The sequence below is a fragment of the Pongo abelii genome, chromosome 20 (genome assembly GCF_028885655.2).
Source record: "Pongo abelii isolate AG06213 chromosome 20, NHGRI_mPonAbe1-v2.0_pri, whole genome shotgun sequence".
In the NCBI taxonomy this organism is placed as follows: domain Eukaryota; kingdom Metazoa; phylum Chordata; class Mammalia; order Primates; family Hominidae; genus Pongo; species Pongo abelii.
The window spans coordinates 49,887,681-49,902,879 of NC_072005.2; positions in this window are offsets into that span (position 1 = coordinate 49,887,681).

Sequence of the window (15,199 nt, forward strand, 5' to 3'; positions counted from 1 at the left end):
CTCTGTGTGTGTGTGTACGTGTGTGCGTGCATGTGTGTGTGTGTGTTTATTCCCCACCAAACAGTGAGCTGGCTTTGATGACTGTGATGGAATCAGCTTTATCTCTGCATCTCCAGTTCCCAGTATGAACCATGACCCTTAGTTGTTTGATTCAGTTAGGATACACTCAGTAGAAATTAAAATACCACACTGGGGCCGGGCGTGGTGGCTCACGCCTGTAATCCCAGCACTTTGGGAGGCCGAGGTGGGCGGATCACGAGGTCAGGAGATCGAGACCATCCTGGCTAACATGGTGAAATCCCATCTCTACTTAAAAAAAAAAAAAAAAAAAAAAAAAATTAGCCAGGCGTGGTGGCATGTGCCTTTAGTCGCAGCTACTCGGGAGGCTGAGGCAGGAGAATGGCATGAACCTGGGAGGCAGAGCTTGCAGTGAGCCGAGATCGCATCGCTACACTCCAGCCTGGTGACAGAGTGAGACTCTGTCTCAAAAAAATAAATAAATAAAAATACCACACTGGCTAGAACAATGAGGAAGTATATTGAATGATATAACATGCTTTCGGAGGGACAGTGGGCTCCAGATATTTTTGATTCATCAGCAAAATTAATTTTTTTTTTTTTTGAGTTGGCGTCTCACTCTTTTGCCCAGGCTGGATTGCAGTGAAACTATTTCAGCTCACTGCAAGCTCTGCCTCCTGGGTTCACGCCATTCTCCTGCCTCAGCCTCCCAAGTAGCTGGGAGTACAGGGGCCCACCACCGCACCCGGCTAATTTTTTTTTGTATTTTTAGTAGAGATGGGGTTTCACCGTGTCAGCCAGGATGGTCTCGATCTCCTGACCTCGTGATCTGCCTGCCTTGGCCTCCCAAAGTGCTGGGATTACAGGTGTGAGCCACCGCGCCTTGCTGCAAAATTAAATTTTCAGAGGCTCAGTTTCTCTTCCATTTTCTACTCTGCACTCCCCAGTGTTGGCTGGCATCATGATGGCTGGCAGGTTTCCAGATATTACAAACAGACATGACAACATCCACAGAAAGTAATAAGGGAGAGCATCTCCTGTGACAGGAGCAAGGAAACATTTCCCATTAGCCAGCAGCGTATATCTGCTTTTAGTTGCTAAAATGGGTTATATGTAATTCCTGAAATAATCATTGGTATTACTTTAAATTAGCCGTAGACTCTCAAAGGTTTTATTTAAATAAAAAATCAGACTCTTAAGTTTCATTAGCTTTTTATGTATGTGTGAGATATAACAAGTGATCCTTTATTTTAAAAAGTAAAATTACAAATATGTATAAATTTCATAAGAATTTAAATTAAATGTATATATTAAGACCACCAAACATAATTTCAGCTTTTTAGAGATTAATGTTAATTTTTAAAAGCAGAAATTCTGAAATATAAAGTCTATATTGTTAGAACATTTACTAGGAATTTTTTATGATATAGAATATTATCTGATTGTTTGTAGATGTAGGGGACAGGGAAAATATTTTTGGTCGAACCTTGTTAATTATTTTTTCATCCAGACTCAGAGGAGCCTACTCTTAATTTCTAGAATTCTGTTAGTTAACCTGAAGACTGAGAAGGCCAAGATTTACAATGTGGAAATGAAACCAAGGTGTAATTGGAATTTGGGTGAACATATTTACTCAATTCATTTTTTTTAATTTGAGAGAGAGTCTCTCTCTGTCACCCAGGCTGGAGTACAGTGGTGTGATCTCATTGCCACCTCTGCCTTCCGGGTTCAAGCGATTCTCCTGCCTCAGCCTCCCGAGTAGCTGGGACTACAGGCATGTACCACCGTGCCCAGCTAATTTTTGTATTTTTAATAGAGACAGGGTTTCGCCACGTAGGCCAGGCTGGTCTTGAACTCCTGGCTTCAAGTGATACGCCTGCCTCCACCTCCCAAAGTGCTGGGATTACAGGTGTGAGCCACTGCACCTGGCCTCAGTTCATTTTTACAGCACACATAATAGCACTAAATTCAAAAGAAACAAAAATCTTATCTCTCACCTTTTCTGAAGCTTTAAAATCACCCTTTTCAGAGACAACTACACTTTCCAGCCTCTTCTGTGTTCTTGAGCAGATAGTCCATGTAAATAGCAGAGTACATTGCCTTAGAGTAGACATTCAAGATTTGAAAGTATTCCTTTAGTATCTCATAATTCAGTGTTAGTCATATATCAGTGTCATTATGGATTTCATCAATAAAAATTTTGGTTCAATTTATTTTCACTATACCCAAGTGTTTACTGTGGAGGAAGGGTCTGCAGTGTCCTTGGCCACATTTAAAAAATATGGTTCATTCCGGACTGTTTGCCCAGATCTCTGCCTGGTGCACAAGAGATATTGTGGCGTCCACCACCATCACCACTGGGATTCTCTTCACCTCTCTCCTCTACTGAATTTCTTGTTTTCTACTCATTCATTCTGGTGGAAAACCCCTTCCACTTGCTTTCTTTGAAGAGGTGACTTGGAAATAATTCACGTGGTTGAAAGGATTTTATTGTACCCTTCTGTTTTTGGTGTCTCCCTATTCTTGGCCAGCAGGTTCCTAGGCATGTTCTTTTCATAGTAGATGGCAGAAACACAAGAGGCTGAGCCGAAGCATATTTAAAGTATCTATATCCATTGTAATCCATCCAAATTCTGTTGACTAGACACATGGCTAAGCCCAACACCAATGGGGCAGGGATGAGCTCTGCCAAGGGCGGAGAGTAAGGGAAGAATTGTGGGCAAATATTCTAAGCCACTAGATTCATACCAACATTACTGGCATCACTGTGAGTCCACACATTCCACTGTGGGGGGCAACTAAGCAATAATTAATGATTTCATTGAGAATAGTTTATTCTTCACAGGCTTCTTGTAATTCAGGTCTCTGCCCAAATGCCACCTGATTGAACATGTCTTTCTTGACCACCCACTTGACTAGCCCCACCCTTCTGTCAGTCACACTCTTTCAGATTATTTTTAAAAATTTCCTCATTTCACCAAACACTAAGTGACATTCTTTGATTTTATTTATATACTTATTTATTTTATTTTTTGAGATGGAGTCTTGTTCTGTCGCCCGTGTCGGAGTGTAGTGGCATGATCTCGGCTCACTGCAATCTCTGTTTCCCGAGTTCAAGCAATTTTCCTGCCTCAGCCTCCTGAGTAGCTGAGATTACAAGCATGCACCACCACGTCCAGCTAATGTTTGTATTTTTAGTAGAAATGGGGTTTCACCATGTTGGTCAGGCTGGTCTCGAACTCCTGACCTCAAGTGATCACCTACCTCAGCCTCCCAAAGTGCTGGGATTACAGGTGTGAGCCACCACGCCCGGCCAAGCATTCTTTGATTTTAAATAATGTGTCAAAGAAAGTGACATTATTTGTCCGCATGTTGATTGTCTACACTCTTGGACATAAGTTCCACAGGATCAGGGGATATGCTTCTCTTGCTATCATTGTATCTCCAATATCTAGATAAATGTATGGCTCAGAGAAGATGCTCAAATATTTGTTGAACGAATAAAAGAGAAAATGGATTGATTCATATTTAGACTCTAAATAGAAGTGGAGTACTGCTACCTCCTTTAGAGAATAAAACTCAAGGCTCTGAATAGTATGAGTTTCTCATATTTAGGGAAGGAAAATATGTGAGGACTGAAGTGGAGTTAAATGTACTGAGGAATCTAATATTTATAAGGATGCAATTTGGAATAATATTACTTCCTGGATTTAATTGACTTCTGGTAATTTGAATGTAGTGTGAAGGAATCAATCCTTATTCTTTGATTCTGGAACTCACACCACACAAAATAGTGCAGTGGTTGAGAGCATTGTCTCAGAGACTAAACCTCCACCACTTACTAGTTGTTTACTTAATGTCTTAATCTCAAGTCACTTAATCTTTAGTATCCATAATAGAGATATAACAATAGTATAACTATGTTGTAGCACTGTGGAGGGTATTATATGAGTGAAAACATGCAGCATGGTTAAGGCACTGCCTGTAAGTTCTGTATAAGGGCTTCCCACAAACCTCCAGATCTGGCTTGCCAAGACTGTAAGTAGCATCCAAAAGGCATGGGCAAAAGCCCTGAGTCCATACCTTTTCTGAATTCTCATATTAGTTCTAATAATTTATCTGATGATTTTTTGGTGTTTTCTTAGTTTATTATCATGTTATCTAAAATATTAATTTTATCGTGTTCTTTTTATGTATTTTCTTTCTCTGGCTTTATTTATATATATTTTTTGAGAAAGGGTCTTGCTCTGTTGCCCAGGCTGGCGTGCAGGGATATGATCATAGCTCACTGCAGCCTGAAACTCCTGGGCTCCATTGGTCATTCCACCTCAGCCTCCTGAGTAGCTGGGACTAGAGGCACAGGCCACCATGCCTGGCTGGTTTTTAAACTTTTTGTAGAGACAGGGTCTCCCTATGTTGCCTGGACTAGTCTCAAACTCCTAGGTTTAAGTGATCCTCCTGTCTCAGCCTCCCGAAGTGTTGGGATTACACACATGAGCTGCCATGCCTGGCCCTCTTTTTCTTGCTTTAAAGCAGGGGTCCCCAACCCCTGGGCCACAGATTCATACTGGTCTGTTAGGAACTGGGCCACACAGCAGGAGGTGAGCAGTAGGAGAGTGAGCAAAGTTCATTTGTATCTACAGCCATTCGCCATCACTCACATTACTGACTAAGGTCCCCCTTCTGTCAGATCAGTAGAGGCATTAGATTGTCATAGTAGCATGAACCCTATCGTGAATTGTGCATGCAAGAGTTCTAGGTTGTGCATTCCTTATGAGAATCTAATGCCTGATGATCTGTCAGTGTCTCCCATCACCCCCAGATGGGACTGCCTATTTGCAGGAAATCAAGCTCAGGGCTCCCACTGATTCTACATTACGGTGAGTTGTATAATTATTTAATTATATATTGTAATGTAACAATAATAGAAATAAAGTGCACAATAAATGTAATGTGCTTGAGTCCAAGCAGACAAGTCTTTCCCTATAAAACCTACTCCAAAATATTGGGAGATGTGAGTTTCACTAGATGACTAGAAATCAACATAGGGAAACATCAAATATGAAAATGCAAGAAAACATAACACCTCCAAAGAAACGCAATAATTCTTCAATAATAGACCCCAATCATAAGGAAATATATGAAATGCCAGAACAAAAGTTCAAAATAATGATTATAAGAAAATTCAACAAGGTAGAAGAGAACACAGATAGATAATTCAACAAAATCAGGGCAACAATTTATGATTTGAATGAGAAATTCAACAAAGAGAGAAACATCATAAAAAAGAACCAAACAGAAAATTTAGAGCCAAAGAATTCAATGAATAAAATAAAAAATACAGTCAAGTGCTTCAAAAACAGACTAGGCCAAGCAGAAGAAAGAATTTCTGAACTTGAAGACAGGCTGTTTGAAATAACATAGGCAGACAAAAAAAGAAAAAAGAATGAAAAAAACTTACAGGATTTGTGGCACACTATTCAGTGAACAAATGTTCACATTATGGGCATTCCAGAAGGAGAAAGTTGAGGGAAACATATTTAATGAAATAATAGCTGATTTATTCATAGATGGCAGAAATAAAAAGAAATAATAGCTGAAAACCTATAAACACCATCATGAAAACATGCAAAACTATAAAACTCACTGGTAGAGCCAATGCACAAGAAGAGAAAGGAATCAAACCTTATCACTACAGAATACCACCCAAACAAAAATAATAAGAGAAGAAGTAAGGAGCAAAGAATATATAAAACAACCAGAAAATAATCAATAAAATGACAGGAGTATGCCCTCACCTGTTCATAATAACCTTGCATGTAAACAGATTAAATTCCACATATAAAAGATATAGACGATATAGACTGGCTAAATGGATAAAAAAAAAAAAAAAGACCTAACTATATGCTGCCTATAAGAAATTCACCTCACCTATAAAGACACAAATAGACTAAAAGTGAAGAGATGAAAAAACGTATTCCATGCAAATAGAAACCAAAAGTGAGCAGGAATAGCTATATGTATATTAGACAAAAAAATTTTAGGTCAAAAGCTGTAAGAAGAGACAAAGAAGAACATTATATAATAATAAAGGGATCAATTAAGGAAGAAAATATAACAATTGTAAGTATATATGCACCCAACACTGGAACACTCAGATTTATAAAGCCAATATTATTAGATCTAAAGAGAGATAAAGCAAAATACAGTAATAGTTTGGGACTTCCACACTCTACTCTCATCATTGAACAGATTATCCAGACAGAAAATTAACAAAGAAATATTGGATTTCAACTGCACCATAGATGAAATACACCTAACATATTTATGGAACATTTTGCCCAATGGGTGCAGAATATACATTTTTTTCATCGGCATAATAAATACCTACATCAAAAATAGAAAATTTCCAATAAACAACCTAATTATGCATCTCAAGGATCTAGAAAAGAAGAACAATCCCAATTAGTAGAAGAGAGAAATAATAAAAATCAGAGCAAAAATAAAATTGAGAGTAAAAGATACAATAGAGCAATGACACAAAAAATTGTTTTCTTGAAACAATAAAATCAACAATTAGACTAAATAAGAAAAGAGAGAAGACTCAAATAAATAAAATTAGAAATGAAAAATGAGACATTACAATGGATACCACAGAAAAAAGGATCATTAGACAATACTATGAAAAATATATGCCAATGCAATTTTAAAACTAGAGGAAATGGATAAATTACTGGACATATACAACCTACTAAGATTGAACCAAGAAGAAATAGAAAACCTGAAAAGACTAATGACAGGTAATGAGATTAAATCAGTCATAAAAAGACTCCCAATAAAGAAAAGTCCAAGAATGGATGGCTTTAATTACTGAATTCTACCAAATCTTTAAAGAATTAATACCAATTTTTCTGGAAATATTTTCAAGAAATTGAAGCAGTGGGAACTCTTCCTAAATCATTTTATGAGACCAGCATAACCCTGATACCAAAGTCAAATAAGAATGCAACAAAAGAAAACTACAGGCCAATATCCTTGATGAACAGAAATGCAAAAACTTCAGCAAAATACTAGCAAACGGAATACAACAATACGTCAAAAAGACAATACACTATGATCAAGTGGGATTTATTCCAGGAATGCAAAAATGGCTCAACATATGCATATCAATAAACGTGATATATCACATCAACAGAATGAAAGACAAAAACCATATGATCACCTCAATAGATGCAGAAAAAGCATCTGATAAAATTCAACATTCCTTCATGATAAAAACTCTCAATAAATTAGGTATAGAAGGAAAGTTACTCAACACAATAAAGACCATATATGACAAACCCAAAGCTGTCATCATACTGAATGCAGAAAAGCTGAACGATTTTCCTCTAAGATCTGGAACAAAACAAGGATGCCCACTCTTGGCACTCTTATTCAACATAATACTGGAAGTCCTAGTTAGAGCTATTAGGCAAGAGAAAAATAATGGGCATCCAAATTGGAAAGAAGGAAGTTAAATAGTTCTTGTTTGCAGACTACATAATTCTACATAATTTTCTATATAGAAAAACCTAAAGACTCTACCAAAAAACTCTTAGAACAGATAAACAAATTCACTAAAGTTGCAGGATACAAAGTCAACATGCAAAAATCAGTAGCATTTCTACACATGAACAACAAACTAGCTGAAAAAGAAATCAAAAAGGCAATCTCATTTTCTAAAGCTGCAAAACAACAACAAAAACCTAGGAAGAAGCTTAACCAAGGAGGTAAAAGATCTCTACAAGGAAAACTACAAAATGCTGATGAAAGAAATTGAAGAGGATACAAGTAAATGTAAAAACACGCTCACAGATTGGAAGAATTAATATTGTTAAAATAACCATACTACCAAAAGGAATCTACAGCTTCAATGAAATCCCTATCAAAATTCCCATGGCATTCTTCACAACAACAGAAAAAATTTCACAATTTGTATGGAACCACAAAAGACCTCGAATAGCCAAAGCAATCTTGAGCAAAAAGAACAAAGCTGGAGGCATCATACCATGAAACTTCAAAACACACAACAAAGCTGCAGTAACCCAAACAGCATGGTGCTGGCATAAAAACACACATAGACCAATGGAACAGAATAGAGAACCCAGAAATTAATCCATATATACACAGCCAACTGATTTTTGTCAAAGGTATGAGGAACACTCATTGGAGAAAGGACATTCTCTTCAATAAATATTGCTGGGAAAACGGAATATCCATATGCAAAAGAATGAAACTAGACACCCATCTTTCATGCTATACAAAAATAAACTAAAAATGGATCAAATACCAAATGTAAGACCCCAAACCACAAAACTACTAGAAGAAAACATAGGGGAAATGTTTCAGGACATTGGTCTGGGAAAAATTTTAACGAATTTTTTTTTAAGTAAGACCACAGGCAACAAAAGCAAAAATAAACAAATGAAATTATATCAAACTAAAAAGCCTTCTGCACATCAGAGTAAACAATCATCAGAGTGAAAAGACAAGCTAGAGAATTGGAGAAAATGTTTGCAAACTATTTATGTAACAGGGGATTAATATCCAGAATATACATTTCAACAGCAAAAAAATTTTTGGTTAAAAAAATGGGCAAATTTTTTGAACAGGCATTTCTCAAAAGAAGACACAGAAATGGATGACAAATATATGAAAAATTCCCAGCCTTATCATCAGGTAAATGCAAATCAAAACCAAAATGAAGTGTCATCTCATCCCATTTAGGATGGTTATTATCAAAATGACAAAGAAATTAAGTGCTGGCAAAACTGTGGAGAAAAGGGAACTCTTATATACTGTTGATGGGAATGTAAACGTATATGGCCACTATGGAGAATAGTATGAAGGCTCCTCAAAAAAACCTATGAATAGAAGTAATCATATGGTCCAGCAATCCCACCCAGACATTTATCAAAGGACAGGATATCCGTATATCCAAGAGACATCTACATCCCCATATTTATTGCAGCACTATTTACAATAGCTAAGACATGAAATCAACCTGGGTGTCCAAGAATAAATGAATGGATAAAGAAAATGTGGTATATATACACAATGGAGTACTAAGCCATAAAAAGAATGAAATCCTGTCATTCACAGTAACATGAATGGAAGTGTAGGACATTATGTTAAGTGAAATAAGCCAGGAACAGAAAGTTAACTGCCACATGCTGTTATTCATATGTGGAAACCAAAAAAGTTGATCTCACAGAAGTAAAAAGTAGAACAGAGGATACTATAGGTTGAGAAGGGGAGAATATGAACAGATTTGTTGAAGGATAAAAAAATCACAGCTAGATAGGATAAATAAATTCTAGTATTCTATACTACTGTGGGATGCCTATAGTTAACAGTAGTATATAGTTTCAAATAGTTAGAAGGAGGATATTGAATATTCCCAACACAAAGAAATGAAATATATGAAATGATGGCTATGCTAATTACTCTGATCTAATCACTATGCATTTTATATATATGTGTGTGTACATATATATATACATAAACATCACTATGTACCACATAAATATGTACATTTGTCAATTTTTAAGTTTCTGTAAGTAAAATAATAGGTTTTTAACCCCGTAAAGTGTTTTATAACAATTTAATTTTAATTGTAATCATGCAAATGAATAGATGCTTAGGTGCTAATTAGGAAAAAATTGCTAGAAATTATTTTTTTAAGTACTATATATCTTTAGAAGTATTTCTCTACTTCCGGAGGTGGAGGGGGAAGAGAGACATATCATTAAGTCAGAGCAAGGGTATTGGGAATACCTTGCTCTGTGTATCAAGAATTATCTGTATACTGCATAAATAATAATTCTTGAATGTATGTAGCAATCTTTAGGTATATAGATGCTGTTTTAATAAATGACAAAATTTTTAAAAAGTTAAAATATATTAAATCTCACACACACACACACACACTTACAGACCATACATGGTACCATTTGCAGTTGGAGAAATGTAATTAATTGTAAAGATGCAGTATTAAGTTATAACTGCATAAAATTAACTGTAGAGCATACTGTTCTATTATAATAATATTATAGCCACCTCCAGTTGTTATTGCAGTGAATGCAAGTGTTGCAAGTATTCACTTAAAACACTATGTGATACTAGTCATTTCCGTGGGAGCAGTTTGTCTCTCCAGTAAATTGTGTATTGCAGTAAAAAGTGATCTCTTGCAGTTCTCATGTATTTTTCATCATGTGCAGTGCAATACTGTAAACCATGAATAACAGCATGGGGCCCATACAAAGCACTGCTAGTGATATTCAAAGTGCTCCCAAGAAGCTAAGAAAAGTTACTACATTACAAGAAAAAGTTGAATTGCTTGTCATGTACCATAGACTGAGGTCTGCGGGTGCAGTTGCCTGCCATTTCAAACAGATGATTCATCTTATAAACAGATTATGTAAATATGTTATTGATAAATACAGTATGGTACTGTAAATGTATTTTCTCTTTTTTATGATTGTCTTTAAAATATTTTTCTTTCTCGGCCAGCACTTTGGGAGGCCGAGGCAGGCAGATCACCTGAGGTCAGGAGTTCAAGACCAGCCTGGCTAACATGGTGAAACCCCGTCTCTACTAAAAATACAAAAAGTTAGCTGGGCGTGGTGGTGTCTGCCTGTAGTCCCAGCTACTAGGGAGGCTGAGGCACAAAAATCTCTTAAACTCCAGAGGCAGAGGTTTCAGTGAGCTGAGATCACACCATTGCACTCCAGCCTGGGCAACAGAGCGAGACTCTTTCTGAAAAAGAATTTTTTTTCTTTCTCTAGCTTACTTCATTTTACGAATACAGTGTGTAATACATATAGCATACAAAATTGTGTTAATTTACTGTTTATGTTATTGGTAATGCTCAATAGTAGGTTATCAGTAGAAATACTAATTGGTGGGGTCAAAAGTTATCTATCGATTTCTGACTGTGCAGGGGGTTGGCACTCCTAACCTCTGGACTTTCAAGGGTCAACTGTAGTTGTTATACTGTATTTTTTAAATTTTGCATTTTTTATTGTTGTATTGCTATTTTTTGGTCCTCAGTTGGTTGAATCTGCAGATGCACAATCCACAAATACAGAGGGCAGATTGTATTTGCTTTGCTAGTATTTACTTTTGGTTAATGTGCATGTGTGATTTATGAATGATGGCAATAGCTATGCAGTGGCAGAAAGTTGGGAGTTTATGCCCCATAATGTGTTTTCGAAGGCAGAATACTGCTAGGTGAAATTGAACAAGACCTAAATATATAGAGAAATATACCATGTTCATGGACTGAAATACTCCACATTGTTAAGATGTTTATTCTTCCCAAATTGATGTGAAGATTCAATGCAATCCTAACAAAAATCCCAGCAAACATTTTGTAAATCTTTCCAAGCTAATTCTAAAATGTACACAGAAATAAAAAGGTCTAGAATTGCCAAGAGCAGTCTTGAAGAGGAAAAACATTGGGATATTTACCTTACCTTGTTTCAAAGCTTAATATAAAGCTATTTCATAGAGTGTAGTATTTGTATAAGTTAAATATATCAGTGTAACAGAAGAGAGGCTCCAGAAATAATTCCAAATATATACAACCAATTGATTTATAAGAGTCACCTGTGCAAATCAATGAGGGAAATAATTTTTTATCTTAAAAAATATATTTGGAGAGATTTTATAATAAAAAATTCCTGCAAACTATTCAAAAATTCATCAATAGAAGAACAGATGAATAAACTATGATATATTCATACCTTGAATATTACTAAATAGTAAAAAGCTATAAACTACTAATCTAAGCAATAACATAGCAGAATCTCAAATTTTTATATTGAATGAAAGAATTAAGGAATAGCAGTATTCATAATGTATGATTCCATTTACATGAAGATCAAGATAAGGTAAAACACATTAATTGTAATAGAAATCAGAACAATGGTAGCCTTAGGAGAATGAAAGGTAAGAAGCAAGAGAGAACTTTTAGGAATGATGGAAATGTTCTCTAAGTGTCTTCCCATTGCAGACACTCTGAATTTTTGATGAGTTGGGTATGAGTCCTTACATGGAAACACTCATGGAAAATATTAACTCTGGTTTTTTTTTGTTTTACTTTTTCTTTTTGACAAGAGTCTCAATCTGTTGCCCAGGTTGGAGGGCAGTGGCACCATCTCGGCTCACTGCAACCTCCACCTCCCAAGTCAAGCAATTCTTGTGCTTTGGCCTCCTGAGGAGCTGGGATTACAGGCATGCATCACTGCACCAGGCTAATTTTTGTATTTCTAGTAACGTCGGGGTTTTGCCATGTTGGCCAGGCCAAGAACTCCTGGCCTCAAGTGATCTGCCTGCCTCGGCCTTCCAAATGCTGAGATTACAGGCATGAGCCATTGCACCCTACTTTGATGTATTTATTTGAATACTTTGAAAAGAAGAAGAGTTACAGTGATACTAAGGAAATAATTATTAGTAATTAAATGGAAATACTTAGTAGTTTATAATTAAATTATTATTCTAGGTTGAAAAATAAGTACGGACAAAATTTAAAATTTAAAATTAATGAAGGCATATTACACAGAATTGAGTGGAGACCAGTACTATGGTCAGAATTGTAAAAAATGAGCCTGGAAGATAATATACTATGAATTTCATGATGAATGTCAATTGCAATTTGCTGTGAGAGAGCAAAACAAAAAAGCTGCTTATTACATAACAAATTGTTAAAGAGAAAAATATTGTGAAACATTTTCAGCAAATACATAGTAAATTTGATGAGACGTTTTCTCTTGATAAGCAAAATGGAATAGATGAAGTTAGTTGCCTGAAATTAGAAGTAAATGTCCAACCAAAATATTTAAACAATTTTTAAACAGAATCTGAGTTTGTAACCTTTTTGAGCTATAAAATGGCTCTGATTCTTGCACAAAAAAGAAATGTTGGATATAGAGATAAGATAAATTATTAGTTTAGCTGCAAAAATCTTGTTAGCATATTCTGAGAAAGACTAAAATGATCTTATAAAAAGTAAAAAAAAATTAAGTCACCTAAAAACTGCTTATAGAATACAAGATATTTCTAACAATATCATGGATCAATTAATTCAAAGTTAGCAAAAGCTTCAAGTACTCTTCTTTAGCCATATATGAGTTGTGCAATATAAGATAATTTAGCCCAATTGATACTGTGGGTACATTTTGTCTCAAAAGATCCTCAAATAAAAAAAGCTGTCAATTCGCAGTCTACAAAACCAGAGTCATGACATAGATATTTTTGTCTTTTATATCTGTCAAAGAAAAATTTCTGTTAGGTATCAAAAAATATTTCTATCACAATAGATGATACACCAGCTGTATTAGGTTAAAAATCTGAATTCCTTGGAATTTTAATGCAAGAGATTGATGTCTCCCTAACTGCTTTGCTCTACTGTATAAAGAGTATACCTATGAAGTATATACATGTAAATATTATGAATCACGACTACTTCCTGGAAGTAGTCCATGGAAGTAGTCCATCACGACTACTTCATGTTAAAAGAAATAGAGGCCAGGCTTGGTGGCTGACGCCTGTAATCCCAGCATTTTGGGAGGCTGAGGCGGGCGATCATGAGGTCAGGAGATCGAGACCATCCTGGCTAACACGGTGAAACCCCGTCTCTACTAAAGATACAAAAAATTAGCCGGGCGTGGTGGCGGGCACCTGTAGTCCCAGCTACTCGGGAGGCTGAGGCAGGAGAATGGCATGAACCTGGGAGACGGAGCTTGCAGTGAGCCGAGATGGCGCCACTGCACTCCAGCCTGGGTGATAGAGCGAGACTCTGTCTCAAAAAAACAAAACAAAACAAAAAAGAAATAGAGAACAATTTATCTTATGTTCTTTCCTAATACCCATCTGTTTAATGGTGTAAGACATTTACAAAGATTTCTCATACTTTGAACTCCAGTTCAAGATTTTCTTTAAAGAAAGTTTTCCAAATATTTAATAATAAAGGGAAAAGAAGACACTGATTTTTTTTCTCACCAGCATCACATTGCATATGAATAAACAAAATCTGAAACTCCAAGGAAAGGAAAGCTTTTTTTTCGTGACCTAGTGAAAATAATAGGAACATTCATTGAAATGAAAACTTTTCACAGTATAAGTTCATAATAATGATTTTATATATTTTTCTAGCATGAATCAATATATAGAGGATTTTAACAGGACTGAAAAGCCTTGTGAAAAGATGCATGCAATGAAGAAATAGGCAATCTTAGTAAAGAAATAGGAACTATTAAAGTACTAAAGGAAAATTCTAGAACTGAAAAATGTAATATCTGAAATTAAACAATTTGATAGATAGGCTTAGCAGCAGAACTGAAATGACAGAAAAAAAGAATAAGTGAACTTGAAAACAGAGTAACAGAAGTTGTCCAAGCTGAAGAACAGAAAAAAAATACTGAAGATAAATGACAAAGACAGTGACCTGTGGGACAGTACCAAAAGATTTAATGTATGAGTAGAGTAAATGCAGAAAAAATATTTGAAGATATAATGGCCAAGAATTTCTGGAATTTGGTGAAAGGCACATGTGTACAAATTTCAGAGGCTCAGAGTACCCCAAGCAGAATTAACACAAAGAAAACCATACCTAGGCACATCATACTCAAACAGCTGAAAACCAAAGGTAATAAAATCTGGAAAGCACCCAGAGAAAAAGGACACATTACATAAGAGAAAAAACAATTCAAATGACTTCTTCTTGTAATCTGTGGAGACTTGAAGACCAGAAGTCAGTGATATATATATACATATATGAAACAATATATATCTCTTTACAAGTATATATATGTGTGTGTATTCTTTGTGTGTGTGCATATACACACACATATATTCATATATCTCCAAAAAACTGCCAACCCAGAATTCTATAGCCAGAAGAAATCCTTAAAAAATAAAGGCATTTCAGTAAAAGAAACTATGAAAATTCATCACCAGCAGACGTTCACTCCAAGAAATACTAAGTTAAGTTCCTCAAACTGTAGGGAAATGATACCAGAGAAAAATTCAAATCTCTGGAAAGAAATAAACAGCATGGGAAATAGTAAATATATGGGTAAATATAAAAGATGAGGATTTTCATCTTAATTTCTTTAAGCAACTGGGTGTAGCACTGTGT